This window comes from Cenococcum geophilum (genome assembly GCF_001692895.1).
Source record: "Cenococcum geophilum 1.58 unplaced genomic scaffold K441scaffold_29, whole genome shotgun sequence".
NCBI lineage: Eukaryota > Fungi > Ascomycota > Dothideomycetes > Gloniales > Gloniaceae > Cenococcum > Cenococcum geophilum.
The window spans coordinates 1,836,002-1,848,612 of NW_027137587.1; positions in this window are offsets into that span (position 1 = coordinate 1,836,002).

Here is a 12,611-nt window from a genome sequence, read left to right on the forward strand (position 1 = left end):
TANATTCNNTTAATAATNTACTCNTNTTAGAGTTTTAACACTAAGCCTATAGCTCTATTATATCCTTAAGTTATTCCCTTATAGAAATCTTCTGTAAATTATTCTACTATACTTCTTAGGATATACTTTACTTCTTAATTTTTGTATATATCCGTCTATAGATCTTCTAGCTGTATTTTTAGAATTCTTTATACCCAAAAGCTTTTTGGTAACTTGTAAACTCTATCTAGTTCTTCTTAGGTTACTATAATTTTTAGATAATTATATCTAATTAACCCATCTATATCTCTTTATAGTAAAGCCCCTAATAGCTTTTTATTATTTTATAGTTTAGCCTTTTAACTTAGAGCGTCTGCTTATATATTGTCTATACCCTTAGTATACTAAATCTTAAAATAGTATTCTATAAGTATTTCCGCCCATTTAACCTATCTTTAGTTAAGTTCCTTTGTTATTAGGAATCCTATTAGGTTCTTATAATCTATCTTAACTATAAATAGTTTCTCTATACCTTATAAGAATGCTCTTTATTTTTTTTAATACTATAACTATACCTAATAACTCCTTATTATAGATGTTATAGTTTAACTTTAGTAGTGTTATCTTTTAACTATAATATGCTACTAGGTACCATCTATCTTAATATTTCTATATAAAGTATACCCCTAGTATAAAGTCTAATATATCTATTTCTATAACTGTCTTTAGTCTTAGTTAATAGATCTTAAAAACTAGCTCCGAGGTAAATAACTCTTTAACTTTTTTAAATAATTCTTACTATTCCTTTCCCTATACCCATAGTTCTTCTTTCTTTATTAGTCGCGTAAATGGTTTAATATTCTTTAACTATTACGCTATAAACCGTCTGCAGTAATTGCAAAACCCTAAAAACAATCTTAACTATATAACATTCTCTAGTTCTTACTAATTCACTATAGTCTTAATCTTTTTTAGATCTATATTAAGTTAGTCTAGTTTAATAATAAATCTAATAAAATTGGTCTTCTTAATAAAGAACTCGTATTTCTTAATTACTACTAGCATCTGTTTTTTTTGTAGTCTCTTTAAGACCCATTTAACATATTCTCCGTATTCTTCCTTAGTTATTAAGTAAATAATAATAATATTAAGATATACCATAACAAATTCATCCAAGTATTCTTCTAATATATTATTAATACGCTTTTGGAACGTTGCTAGTGCGTTTATAAGCCTAAATTGCATAACTAATAGTTTATATAGTTCTTCCTTTAACCTAAAGGCTGCCTTCTATTTATCGCCTTCCTTAATTCTAATCTAATAGTACGCCTATCTCAGATCTATCTTTATAAAGATTTGCGCCTTACCTATTTTATTTTAGATTTCGCTAATTAAGGGTAAAGAATACCTATTCTTCCTAGTAATACTATTTAACTATTTATAGTCAATATACAGCCTTAGTTTACCATTTTTCTTTGGTATAAATAGTACTGGATAACCTGCTGATAATGTATTCTTTTCGTAGGTTTTCCTAGATAAACTCTTTTAATGCTTTACCTTCTTCTTTAGTAAGCTTATAGATTAGAAAGAACCTTAAACTTATTCCTAGTTCTAATTCTATCTTATAGTCCTATACTATATATTCTAATAGCTTTTCGCTTTCTAGTAACTATAGTTTCTTACTATACTTATAGTATCTCTTTAGTACGTAACTTAGTCCTTTTTCCGTTTCTTTATAGGTCGCTCCTACTTAGTACCATACTAACTTAGCTTATTATTGTATCTTGCGGCGTTAAGTATTCCTAATATCGACTTAACCTATAACCTAATTGATCTTTAAATTGTATTCCTATAACTAAGGCATTCCTAGTACTGCCTTATTATTCCCTAATAGTAATATATTAAAAGACATCTTAATTTATCTCCCTTTAATGGTTAGCTAAATAGGTCCTATTTTAAGATTAATAATACCTCCTCTGTAGGCTATCAGATCTCCTAAAATTATTACTAATAGGTAAGGGTGCTCTTTTTTCCTATATAGTGATCCCATTTTTTAACTGCTACTAGCGAGATATAGTTCCTTATTACTCCACTATCTATTAATACCTTAAACTATTAATCTTACCACTTAACTCGTAAATTTAGGTGTCGTCCTTAAATTCCTTTAAGGGTCTAAGGCTCTACCACTAGTTCTCTCTAGTCCTATAGGCCTTTACTTTTCCTAACTACTAGCTGCTTAATCCTATCTATACTTAGTCTATCTTTAGCCAATACTTAGTTCGCTTTTTGTCCTTAATATACTATAGACACGTATTTTCCAGGTATTCCCACTACTATCGTCCGTCTAAGCATTCTTCTATAAGGAATCTCCCTAGTTAAAGTATTAAGTCTCCTAGGCTTTATACTTCTACTAGGTGCCAACTATATATATACTTAGTATTTCTATATTTCGCCTCGTCTAATAACTAATATATCCTTACTAGGTACTTTCGGTTTTTATCTTTTAGTGCTCTATATGTGACGGCTCGTACAAATACTTCTAAACCAAAGCTTATAGAATGCTATCTTACAAAGATACTAAGCTAAAGAGAAGAAAAAGGGGTCGCTAGGACCGATGTAAACAAATATATAGGGTAAGCCGCTAAGGCGCTAGCTTTAGGCGGGCTAATTGCAGGTCGGCAGAATATGGCAGAATTTGGTAGGTAACGTGCGATAGCGCCGTTATATTACCCCCCTCTTTGAAAGAAAGCCTGCCCTTAGGCTTAGTTAGAAATAGAGTAGCACTAGGCTTATAAACGTAGGATTATAAAATATAAGATAAGGAGATAAAAAAGGATATAAGTATGTCCAGACTAAGTACAAAAGGCGATTGTGGGCTAAGTAGAAGCACTAGGCTAGAAAAAGTAGCTACTAAAAGTCTTAGCACGGATCTGACCAATTAGATAACTTTAACCGCCGGTTAAAGTTCCTTAATATCTAAAATTTTACGGTACTTGTAGAAAACGGCCGAATATGGCAGAATTTGGCAGACAGCTGTATTAGGGCTTTAGGGCGTTTTTGTTCCTATATTCTTCCGGTAACTTATCGTCTTTATTATACTAGCATTCCATCTATTTGTCTAGGTACTTTAGGGGTCTAGGCGCATTAGGGTATTAGTTATAAAACTCTTTAAGCTTCTAGGGGTAGCCTATAAAGTTCCACGTAGGGTATTAGGTTAGGTTAGGATCGTAGCCCTTTTATTTAATACGGTATTTTAGCGTTCCCCATACTAACTTGCAGGCTAGTATTTTATTAACCTCCTATTTATTATCACTATTTACTTAAACTAGTAGGGGGGGCTCGTTCTTTTATCTAGGTAATGGGTCGTTTATAGCTTTCCGTAACTTATCTAGCGAAAAGATAGGGTAAATCCTAATTAAATCTGGGAGCTTTATCTTGTACAAGTTGCCTATCTTCTTAAGAACCTTATACGGTCCTGCTATCTAGTAGTCTAGCTTATAGCTAGGTTATTTAGTTTTCCAATTCCTTGTTATAACCTAGACTATATCGCTAGGGATAAAGTCGAGCTCTTAATGGTGTTTGTTTGCCTACTATTTTATTAACCTTTAAGCTTTTTCTAGGTTCTTACGGGCTACCATCTAGGATTCCTCCAATTATTTGGCGTACTATTAGGCCTTAGTATAGAATAGCTTCTCTTGTATAGTCTATGGTTCTTCTAGCCTTTTTTAGTTAAAGCTTATACGGGGTAAGTATTTTATTTCTAGCTAAATTGGGGCAAACCCTGTGGAGTTATAGGGTAGGGTTACTTACGCGTAGTCTATTAAGGGTAGTAGTTTAGACTAGTTGTTCTAGAAATAGTTAATAAAGGGCCTAAGCCTCTGGTCTAGGTACTGATTTATAATCTCCGTCTGGCCGTCTGTCTGGGGGTAATAAGCCGTAGAAAGCTTTAGCTTAATGCCTAGAATCCGGGTAAACTTATTCCAAAAGGCCGATATAAACTGTGGCCTATAATTAGATATAATAGTATCTAGTAGTCCGTAGATTTGGTAGACGTAATGGATATATAGCTAAGCTGCCTCTTTAGTATTAATGTTCTTATAATAGGGAATTAAGAACGGGCGTTTACTAAAGCGGTCGACTATAACTATAACCATATTATATCTATTACGGTCCCTAGGTAGTTTATAGAAGTCTATAGAGATATACTACTAAGGGCGCTTTGGTATTAGGAGTGGCTTAAGTAGTCCTAGGGTTTTATCCCGTGGGATTATAGCTCTCTAGCAGTCTTCGCAGTTCTATATATATTAATTAATATCTACAACTATTCTCGGCTAGTAGTAGCGGTAGTTAATAATTTTACGGGTCTTGTTCTTACTAGGGTATACCATAAAGACTTAGCAATAAGCTTTACGGATTAGTTTAGTCCGTAGATTATTAACGTTAGGGACTATAAGCTGCTCCTGGTATAGGAGTAATCCTTCCTCTATTTTAAAATTGGGGTCTCCCTTTACGGCTTATTTACAGAGGGCCTTTAGGGCATTAGCCGTGCGGTTTGCTATTAGGAGGCGGTTAATTAGCCCTATTAACTTATCTAAGGACTCCTCTATTAGTGCTAGCTTATTTTACTAGGAGTCTAGCTCCTTAAGAATCCGTGGGTCAAGCTGTTCTAGATAGAGGAGGGCACGCGTCTAATATTAGGTCTTTAGCTTATCATAGGGTCCTACATCTTATTCTCTTTAGGTTAGGGCATTAGCCTTAGAGTTTTGCTTACTAGAATAATATATAATCGTAAAGAAGAACTAGAAGAGTATTTTAGCCTACTAGGCTTATTATCTAGTAAGCTGCTTTATAGTTATAAAGTACTCTAGGGCTTTGTAATCTGTATATATCCTAATCTAGGAGTTTATACCTTTAAGCTCTGCGCGCCATTAGGAGAGTAATTAAATAATAGCTAGTATTTCTTTATTATATACTTTATAGTTACACTTAGCTGGGTTTATTATTTTTAAGAAGAAAGTAATAGGGTACTATTTGCCGTCTAGATATAACTGTAATAAAATTCCCGCTACGACCCTATTAGAGGCGTCCGTTTCTAACATTAATTTAAGGTCTAGGTTATAGTAATAAAGAATTAGGGAAGAGATAAGCCGATCCTTTATCTCTTTAAAGGCCTCTATATAGCTATTATTAAAAACAAAAAGCGTGTCCTTCCTAATTAGTTATATAAGAGGTTTTGCTATAATTCTATAGTCATGGATAAACCGGCGGTAGAAGTTATAAAAACTAAGGAAGAATTGGATTTCTTTTACTGTATAGGGGGGCTTCTAGTTACGGATTGCCTTTACCTTTTTAGGGTTAACCTTAATTCCTTCCGTAGTTATAATAAACCTAAGGTGTTTTATATGTTTTATCCTAAACTCGCATTTCTTAATATTAACTTATAAGCCTGCGTTTCGTAGTCTCTTTAGGACCTTCTTAATATAAACTTAATACTTAAGTTCGTTGTCTAAGTATATAAGAATATCGTTTAGGTATGCCGTGTAGAACTCATTAAGGTAATTAAAAAAACGTTATTTATATACCTTTAGTACGTAGCCAGTCCGTTTATTAGTCTAAAAGAAAGAACTTTGTATTTATAGGAACTATAATAGGTACGGAACGTTATTAAATCTTCGGATGCGGGGTTTATCCTAATTTAGTAGAAAGCCTAGCGGATATTAAGTTTGGTAAAGATCTTTGCCTAGCTTAGACGTGTAAGGGTCTTATTAATTAAAGAAATAGGATACCGATCCTTTTAAGTAATAGCGTTTAGTTTTTAATAGTCGATGCAAAAGCGAAGGCCTCTATTAGGCTTTTTTATAAACAGGATAGGAGAAGTAAAAGGGGCTTAACTTGGCTTAATAAACCCTTTATCTAGGTTATTAATTAAGTACTACTTTGTTGCTTTTAGCTTATCTATTAATTGTTGGTAAAGGGGGCTATAACTTAGTAAGTTATTGGCTTCTAATTAAATCTTATAATCGTACGTCTGGTAAAGGGGTAACTTATCTAAAGCCGCCTTTAAGAATGCATCCTTGTAATTTGTATAAATAGTAGGAAGAAGGCGTTTAACTAGTTCCTTATCAGTCTCTTTAGCTAGCTCTTCCTCCCTATTATCAATAATTTAGTTAATCTTGTATAGGCTTGTTGTAAAGACCTTATTATTCTTCTGGTATATATTAAAGTGGAATATTACCTCGCTAATTGCGGCGATGTCTATAGTGGGGGGGTTGTATAATAATAGGGGCGTACGTAACTTTGTATACTTCCAGGGTATTAGCGTTATTATTACTTCTTTTAGCTCCTGTTACATCTTTTAGAGGTTATCCCTTATATCCTATTAATGCGTTCTTTTCTATACCGGTTAGATCTGCGCGATTTAGATATTGTTTATATTACTATTTATCTTACTTCTGTACGTAGAGTCTTCTTTAAACGTAGCGCTTTAGAAGAGTATCTTTATCGGTATGGAGTTCTTTCTAGCTTCGCGGTGGGCGTCTTCTTAAGTAAAGGCTAGGTTACGGGCCTGGACATCCTACTAGTAGGTAGGGTTAGCCCTTACGGCTAGTGTCTTGCAGTTGGTTCGGATTTCCCTAATAAAAGAGGGTAACTTTGGTCTATCCTCTGGCTAGATAAACTGTCTTTATTATATATTTAGCTAAATATTAAAATAGGACATCTATTTTCGTCTAAGGATTATATCGTAGGACCCTAGGTCTAGGATATAAAAAGAGATGCTATATTAGCATTATCCGTTAAAAGTAATATATAACTTTAAAATGTGGGTAACCGGCTAACCGGCTTGGCCGTTATAGCCTTTTACCTAAATAGGCTTCTTTAGTCGGATGGCTTTTATATTTAGAAATTTAGCAATATTATTTGCATAGGTAGTATTTATAAAGGCGAAGCTATTTGCTCTAATGTTAATAAGGGCAGTTATATTTACTCTATATCCATTTTAAGATACTATATATAGAATAGTAAAATGCTTTCCACCTATTAACTAACTAAGATTAATCTTTTTAAGATCGATAGGGTACCCTAGGGGGGAGTTTTTCCCTAGGGCTCTTTTTTTCCTAACTCGTTGGACGTTTCTCCTTCCTCTATTTCCTTAATATTGCCTATATCCTTTAGCTCTAGGTAAGATAAGGTAAAGTAACCCTTTTTATAAGCTTTGCAGTGTGGGAGAATTGAGTGAGCGACTTAATTGTAAATAGAGGTCTAAAGGGTCTATATATATACATGAGGAAGGTATAGATAATGAGATAAGAAAGGGTCAATTGACCGGGTCATCGACCGAGTCAGTGGTCGAGTCGGTGGCTCGAGTCAGTAAACGAGTCAAGGTGAGCGAGTCGTTGAGTGAGTCAAGGGTAGGCTCAGTAGAGCACCAGTAGTCGGTTACACTTCTTATTACAGTTGTAGCAAGTAGCTGAGGTAGGGTTAATTAGGGTATTGCGACAAATACTAGTTGGGGGTATAGTACGTAGCTAGTCGGGCGAGGCCCGCTAGTGCGTAGATGTGACCGCTTTTGGTATAAGGGCGGTTATAGCTTATCTTCTTACTCTAGCTCCTATAGGTGCAGCTAATAAGTTTTAATTGTTCTGGGGTCGCTTCTGCCAATTAGGGTAGGCGTTAATTTACTTTAGTTTTAAATCCAGTAACAGGTAATAAGTTGCGAGTCTATTATACGTTAGAAGGTTATCTAAGGTTATAGCGATCTTCTCTTATAGCCGAATTATTAGCTTATTATATAAGTCTAATCGGTAGTTCTTAAGGGGAACCTAGCCTTCTCCTATAAGGTATAGGAATTAAGTTTAGAATTTAGTAACGTAGTCGGCAAGCTAATGGGCCATATAAGCCTTTGGGCTACCCTATCAAAATTACAAAAGATACAACGCGTTACTTAACTATTACTTCAATGGCTATACCACAATAAGAAAACCCCCTTTTTTAAGAGGGTAGACTTATTCTAGCTCTTAATGCCTATAAGTAAGGCTAAATCTTAAGCTTTTAATCTGCCGTAAAGATATATAATATACCCTAAACAATAGCCTAGTAACGTAATAAAGGTATTAAACTAAGACGCGGTTCTACTATTACGGACGCTTTAAGTACAATGCTATGACTACTTGGAGAGGAGTCGGAAGAAGCTAGTTGGTTAATATAAGCACGGTCTAGGATGGAACCCGTGGAACTATGTGACAAGGAATGGTAACTAAGGTCACATAATGTGCTACGTATTAAACAAGAGGAATAAGAGGAACTTACGTACCTTACATATAAGACGTATATTACGTATAAGAAGGATTTTATAAGAGTATAGTTGTGTATTTAAGGACCCTTAGTCCCTACCTAGATAGTTCCTTCCTTATAGTAATTCTTAGAATATAATTAGAGTTAATCTATTAGGTAACCACTCCACCAGTTATTATTACGTTGTTAACTTTTATACTTGCATTTCCTATACACCTAGCCTATTAATAAACCTATTGTAGTTCTTGCTATAAGGTTCCGTTACACAATTACTACCTAGTTATAGTATTAATATAAGAAATCGAACAATATGCCACTAAAAGCAGCCACTACGACGCTATTAACGGTAGCAACTACTTTAAGGACAGGAGGTAATACTAGTATGGCGGATACTGACTTATAGTAACCTATAACGGTCGGATAGCTATAAGAAATAGTTGACTAGCTAATAGCTAATAATATAGTGTTAGAAGAAAGACTTAACGGGATAGGAGCAGTAAAGATTAAGCTACTATTAATTAAGAGATTTATAGGAAAGAGGTTAAAGCTTAAAGGATTTCTTATATAGATGCACTTTAAGGTCTTATAAGAGGGAGTAAAGTTACCTATACCTATGGATCGGATAGCCTATATAGGACTATTCTTATTAGGAAAAGCACTTAAGTGGTTTAAATTTTACCTTATGGAGATATAGGTAAATAGAATGACGACCACTAACTAAGACGTGCGATTTATGTTCTTAAGTTAGGAAGGATTTGTAGAATGACTAATGTAGATATTTAGAGACCCGGAAGAAACAACTATAGTAAAAAGAAAACTCCAGAACCTTATATAATAAACTTTAGTAATTAAGTATACGATATAGTTTTAGACACTAGCAATATAAGTAGAGTAGAATAATAGGGCGCTTATAGTATAGTATAAACAGGGACTTAAGGCTAAAGTTTAGGACGTGATTATCCTAATGGAAGATGCGGATACCCTAAGGGATCTAATAGATTAGGCGATTAAGATTAATAATTGGATCTACTAAAGGGAATAGGCTAAGAGAGGCTAAGATAGAGTTCTATAGTTATATAAGGCGTAAAGTACGCAACAATAAAAGCTAAGTTAAAAACTATAGTACGGCGTAGAGCTAATGGACCTAAGTGGTACTAAAGAAGCCTATAAGAGATAGAGCAAACTATAAAAACCTAGAGGATAAGGATTAAGTAATTAAAAGTCTAAGGAGTAGAGGCCAAATTAGGGATCTTAATAGCAGAAGATATTTAGGCGGACTCTATAATAAGAGAAATGGTTTAAAAAAGGAGCTTACATAAATTGCGGAAAATAGGGTTATTACGTTAGAGACTGTAGAAGTAGGCAAAGTCACTATATAGTAAAAGGCATAAGACTAGTAGACGATATATACGTATAAAGGGACGATAATATACTGTAAGGAACAAAAGAGTGTTTAATCAGAAGTTTTGCGTTTTGTTATAACAACGCATACTAAATTTATAAGGACGCTAAGTATGGCGTAAGCTATTGGCTATAAGAGCTAGCACCTATAGGATGTAGAGGAACTAACGAACTAGTTCGCAGATTGGATATTAAGGACGATGAATTTAACCTAGGTGAAATATTCCGTAACAATAAGGTAATAAGGGCCGCTTACTAGGAGTAAGTAGACCTTAGAGATGTTATATTAGAGGTAGAGGATAATTCTATTACAGAATAAGGAACATTAGTAGGGATTAAAACCCTACTAGACACGATGTCTATTGCTTTATAAGACGTAAGAGAAGTAAGACAGTAAACTACTTTGGCACTTAATAAAGGTAAAAGGCTAAAGGCTTAAGATTCTTAAGATAAGATAAAAGATAACTAAGATTCTTAAAACGAGATGAGGCAAGCTTAAGGACCTATAATGGACGATAACTAATAGAGTAGAGTAGCGGCTTAGTTTAAAGATATATAAATGAGCTCGGGACAAGAATTCCTAACAGTATAAGATTCTTAAGATAAGATAAGTGAGATTTAAGACTCTTAAGATAAGATAAGAATACTAAGTAAGCCTAGTTAAACTAAGGCTGGAGCTAAGCTTAAGTTAGAAGCAAGCTCAGGATTAAAGAACCTAAGGGGTTAAAAATTTGGAGTATAAATTAGGACACCTATAGACTAAAGGCAAGGAGCTTCTTTATAGATTAGAGAATCTGCGGTATAAATAGTAATTAGACTAAGAGACAGATATATAAACTTAGAGGATTTACTAGTTAAATAAAGTATTTGGACTAAAGATCGAAAAATTAATACTAGGATTAAGAAGTAAGATAACTTTAAGGATTAAAGCGCAAGGCGTAAACTAAAAGAAACTATAGAAGAGTTTAGGTAAAGAATTATTGTATAGTAAGAATAGAAACTAGATAAGAGATCTAGCATATTAGGATGTATAAAGGATAGAGCACTAGTACGAAGAATTACTAATAGGCCGAAAGTAGGCATACTAAGAGCTAAGTGGCTTACTAAACTGGAATAAGAAGAGGATCTAGGGATCCCTACTAGGTTCGAAGAACGACATACTAAAGGCTGTTATAATGTAGTAATAAAGAGATATTTCCTTATAGACAGACTATATACACTCTAGTAGCTATACTAAAAGTGGTATAGGCAACGACGCAATAATAAGTAGGAAGATTTCTATATATAGTTGGATGAAAAGGTTATTTAGGACCACCCGATTATAGAGAAGGCCATAACATATATTAAAGAAGCCTTAATTATAACGTTAAAGGATCTAAAGGAACGTTTAGAGGACTAGAGAAGTAAGAGGCATATCTTAGTACCTATAAATAAAGTTATAACGTTTAGATTAGTATAATAAAGGTTTAAACTTAAGGATAAAGACGAGCTAAGAGTTAACCTAAAGCACCTAGTATACTATATGTTATTATAGATTACGTACGTAAATAATATATATAAAATACATAAGAATCTAAAAGAAAAGAATTGGAAATACCCTATAAGGATATACTAGATAATGGATAAGTAATAGTATAGGAATGCTAAATATATATATAGATGGCATCCAATAGAAATCTAAAAGGAAGGAAGTTTAGCACTTTAACTAGAAAGATTCCTTATAGAAGAATGCTTAGACGGATAACAGTAGTGGAAATGCCTAGAAAATACGTATTTATAGCATATTAAAGATAAAAAGCGAACTAGGCATTAGCTAAAGAGCGAGCTAAGTGCACTAAAATTAAGTAGCTAATAGTTGGGAAAAGTAGAGGCCCATAGGACCAGAGGGAGCTAGTGGTAGAGCCTTAGACCCTTAAAGGAATTTAAGAATAACACCTAAATTTACGGATTAATTGGTAAGATTAGCAGTTTAAAGCATTAATAGATAGTGGAGTAACGCGAAACCATATTTTACTAGTAGTAGTTAAGAGAATGGGGCTACCTTATAGACAAAAGGAGCAACCTTACCTATTAGTTATAATTTTAGGAGATCTAATAACCTATGGAGGAGGGATCATCAATCTTAAAATAGGACCTATTTAGATAACTATTAAAGGAAGATAAATTAAGATATCTTTTAATATCCTACCATTGGGACGGGATAAGGTAGTATTAGGCATGCCTTAGTTATAAGAATACAATCTAAGGATTAATTGGATTATAGGTTAAGTCGATATTAGAGATACTTAACGCCGTAAAATGCGATAATAAGCTAAGTTAATATGGTACTAAGTAGGAGCAACCTATAAAGAAACAGAAAAAGGACTAAGTTATATACTAAAGAGATACCATAAGTACGGTAAGAAACTATAGTTACTAGAAAGTAAGAAGCTGTTAGAATATATAGTATAGGACTATAAGATAGAGTTAGAACTAGGAATAAGTCTAAAGTTCTTTCTAATCTACAAGCTTACTAAAGAAGAGGGTAAAGCATTAAAAGAGTTTATCTAAAAAAATCTATAAAAGGGATATATTAGACTATCGCAGTCATTAGCGGGTTATCCAGTACTATTTATACTAAAGAAGAATGGCAAACTAAGGCTATATATTAACTATAAATAGTTAAACAGCATTACTAGGAAGGATAGGTATCCTTTACCCTTAATTAGCGAAATTTAAGACAGGATAGGTAATGCGCAAATCTTTATAAAGATAGATCTAAGATGGGCGTACTATTAAATTAGGATTAAGGAAGGTAATAAATAGAAGGCAGCCTTTAGGTTAAAGGAAGGACTATATAAACTATTAGTTATGTAATTTAGGCTTATAAACGCACTAGTAATGTTCTAAAAGCGTATTAACAATGTGTTAGGAGAACACTTAGATAAATTTATTATAGT